Raw genomic sequence first — 4,001 nt, 5'->3', positions numbered from 1 at the left:
GATTCTTTTGATTTGCATTTAATTATCCAAACGTTATCAGATGTACTTAAAATTTCTTGTTCAAATTAAATATATCATACATTTTATATTTCACTAACCCAGTTGTGTGGAACCGGTTGACATAACTGGGTGGAGTAAATACAACATTTTATTTCTTAGAGTGTAGGCAGCAGAGGATCAGGGGACCATAACACCATCTTACACAGTTATTAACTAATGAGCTCATTGACTAATCTGAAACATCACTTTGATTTTTCTAACAGCTTCATTGGAATTTCAGCTCACAGTGGATCTGCAACATGAGCAGCTGAAGACCTTCAAGAGATGAACTTGAGGTTTAAACACACAGTTGTACAGAAACTGTGGCAAAATTGTTTAAGGGCAACAACATCAAATTATCAGAGTGATCATCACAAATCTGATCTCAGCTCAATAAAAAACAAAAAAAACAATTTCACTCTGAAGAGAGGTTGAAGTCTACTGGCTTTCCCCTGTCAGCACATCTTTGAGGGGGTAAAATTAACATCCAGCCTTATGTGTTAGGTTTTTGGTATCACTGTAAAAAAGAGCTTTGTCCATGTCAGCTAGTAGTAAATCATCTTTATTTTTAATCAAACTTATAATCAAAGTATAATCCTGATCAATATGTTAAATGACGAATGTCTAATGACGACTTTGGTCATTAGAGCTGGGCGAGTCCCCTCACCCACACCGGCTCCATGTGAACTCTAAAGACCAGCTTAACTATAAATCAGCTGCAGATGTGAAACTGGTGATCGTTGGATCTCCACTTTTTGCTGTGTGTGCATGCTTGTGTGTGGTACCGTGTGTGGCTGGTGTGTGTTGGTTACCTTTGAGGTGAGGAGCCTTTCGAGGCAGCCTCCCAGGTTTCTGTTGCCCCGATCCAAAATGGAAAAGCTCTCCTGCAGTGACGTGCTGCTGTCGCCACGTTTCGCAGGCCGCACACTCGGCGGCTTGTTTTTAAATTTTTAAAGTTTGCTCTCACACTGACAGCAGTGATGGACACGTACAGCTTCATGATGGCTGCCAAACACACAAAGAACACGACAGGATCAACAACCTGTTAAACAGTTTTACCAGTTTTTATACAAAATGTCATCTCTGTCATTCTAACTGTAAGCGATCATTAGCTAGATCAGCCACACTGTATCAGAGGGTTGTTGCTAGTTAGCGATGCTGCACACCTGTTACTCCCGTAGTCTTTATGCTTCAATGATTCCACAGGTCTCATTTTTCTTATCCTATTTTAGACAGAGATGACATCAGCAGCAGACTCCACAGAGACCCAGAGTTACTGTTAGTATCTGAATTATATGGATTTAAACAGTTTTAGATTCAGTTCACACAGAGCGCTCTACAGCCTGGTAACATGGAAAGTTAAATGAAATAAAGCACACTGACAAAAGGTTTCATAGAAGTGTAATTTGTTCTTTTCATTTAATAACAGGGTCCAAAGTCCACATTATTATCAACAGCTACATTCACCCTGGGGAACAACAAGTGAAGGTGACCATGAGGACCAAGCTGGGTTTCCTGGGTCCAGAGGTTTGAGAAATGTCCTCCCTTTCATTCATCACAGCTTCTGTTGACCCACGGAGGAAGACTCCTGATGTGTCATTTCAGAAACATCAGGAACTGAAGGTCACCGCAGGGATCAAGAAGAACTCGCAATCTTCACCAGCAGCTTCCTCAGAGGGACATCTTCAGACCTCCACTAGACGCCCAAAATAGGAGATGGACGAATCTGCATTTCATGAGCAGTGTGATAGAGACCTTTACTTTGTGTGATGTTAGAAGTATAGACCCTGTGCACGAGAAAATGCTAACTTCCTGGTTTGAGACCGGATGTGGGGTTGTACATTTCCGGTAGCTTTATTTTGCCGTCAATCGCTATTGCGGAGATGGACGCCAAAATGATGTTCAAAACTCAAAAATGGAAAGATCGCTTTAAATTACAAAGAGCAGAAGGTGGGACCGGTCACCATTGCTGTGTCCCGCTGTGTACTGCTGGGGGGAGATTTAACAAGGTGTTAAGCTTCCACTCCTTTCCCAAAGATTCTGAATTGCGCGCACAATGGCTGATAAAAATCAGAAGGGACGGCTTCACAGTTACAACCATGTCTAGAGTGTGTAGTCGGCATTTTGAGACAGGAGAGATCTTCGTGTCTTCCTCTGGGAAGCGTTGTCTTCAGCCGAAAGCTGTTCCCTCTTTATTCCACTGGAATAATTTTTCAAAAAAGACGGAGCGACCCGGAGTTTGGGAGCGCCGGCCTCGACCTGTTGATACCGTGGCTATGGCAACCGTAGATTACAACACAGAGGATGAAAACAATGTGTCTGATATGCCCATTACTGGTTGTACTGAGTCTGCTCCAGCCTCCATTCCCCTGAATGAAGACCACGACTATGCACCAAGTCCTTTGATTGTGACCGCATTAAATATGAAACTATGTCACGGGAGATTGAGGAGTTTAGACGGCAGCTTGAGTCGTATCATTTGATGCAGGGATTTGTACTGCAGCGATTTTCTCCATCACCTGAGGACATTCGGTACTATACAAGGTAAGAAATCCTGAAGTTTTCAACTGGTGACCCATGGCCTTAATAACATTACCACACAGATATGCATTTTAACACGAGGCTGGAGTTGGAGTTTTTGTTTGGAGTTTTTGTTTCTAGCCTCATCACTTTAACAATATTAATGTAACTTACCTCTGATCTGTATTAAATTGACCAATAGAAAGTTGTAATGTCATCTGAAATTTACCAATAGCTGCAGATAAAAAAAACTATATTAACATCCACCATTTAAATGCAGATTTCTGTCATATGAGCATTTGATGGTCTTTTGGAATCTAATCCAAGAGGCAACAAGCAGGATGGTGAGGGTCACCAGTGGTCAGAAGACCCTTTCCACCAGCACATCCACCGAGAGGCCTGTAAACAGACCAACTCTAAGTTCTACACAACCTGCTTGATCTGTGTGTGTTGCACATTTTTGTGAATGCAGCAATTTTTTTTCTCTTCCAGAAATTGTTGCCAATTGATGAGCTCTTCTTTTTCCTGAATTATCTGGCAACTGGCTGTACACAAAGGGAGCTTTGTCACAAGTTTAACATCCACAGAGCTACAGTGTGTACAATACTTATGTCATGGTCCAACTTTTTGTACACTTTGCTTGGATCTGTCTCCATCTGGATGGCACCTGGCAGAGTGAGAGCAAACTGCCCCACGGATTTCAGTGGGACTTACCCGGGTCATTCTGGACTGTACTGAAATGAAGTGCCAAACACCCTCCTCCCTTCTGCTCCAGAGCGAGGTATTTTCAACTTACAAGTTGCACTGCACTTTCAAAGCGCTGATTGGCATGTCCCCCCATGGAGCATTGACATTTGTCTCAGCACTTTTTGAAGGCTCCATCAGTGACAAGGAGATTTTCCGTCACTCTGGCATCACCTCCCTCCTGACGCCTGAGATGGATATAATGGTGGACAAAGGGTTTCTGGTAGATGAGCTAGTGCCTGGGAAAGTCCATCGCCCAGCCTTTTTGTCCAAGCAAGCTCAAATGTCAGAGTTGGATCTCCTTAGAACCCAGTCCATTGCACGTCTGAGGGTCCACGTGGAGAGGCTCATCAGGAGGGTTAAAGAAAACAAACCTTTTGACATTGTCATCCCTCTCTCCATTTCTGGGAGTATAAACCAAATGTTTACTGTTGCATGTCTCCTCACAAATTATCAATACGAACCAATGGTCCATAAATGGGTGGTTGATTAAAAGTTTGAAATGTGTGTAGTGTATTTAGTGGGAGAAGTAGCCAGTTTTGGGAGAATACTTTACAATTGTATTTAGTTACTGAATACTTAATTCTTGCCTTTAAATTTATTTTGTAGCACATTCCATTACTTTGTCTAGTCAGAATACTGTATTCTGAATACTCTGAATATCTTTAGAATATTGTTATTATTTTAAATTCATGTAT

At 42.1% G+C, this 4,001-nt stretch overlaps 1 pseudogene; it reads left to right on the top strand.

Moving 5' to 3' along the window:
- Positions 1-2,900: 2,900 nt before the first annotated feature.
- On the top strand, positions 2,901-3,796 carry LOC148097270 (uncharacterized; annotated as a pseudogene).
- The last annotated feature ends 205 nt before the right edge of the window (positions 3,797-4,001 follow it).

The sequence above is a fragment of the Neolamprologus brichardi genome, chromosome 18 (assembly GCF_056152115.1).
Source record: "Neolamprologus brichardi isolate AB-2024 chromosome 18, ASM5615211v1, whole genome shotgun sequence".
NCBI lineage: Eukaryota > Metazoa > Chordata > Actinopteri > Cichliformes > Cichlidae > Neolamprologus > Neolamprologus brichardi.
Note: the sequence above shows the minus strand (reverse complement) of the source record. Positions and strands in the feature narration are given on the sequence as shown.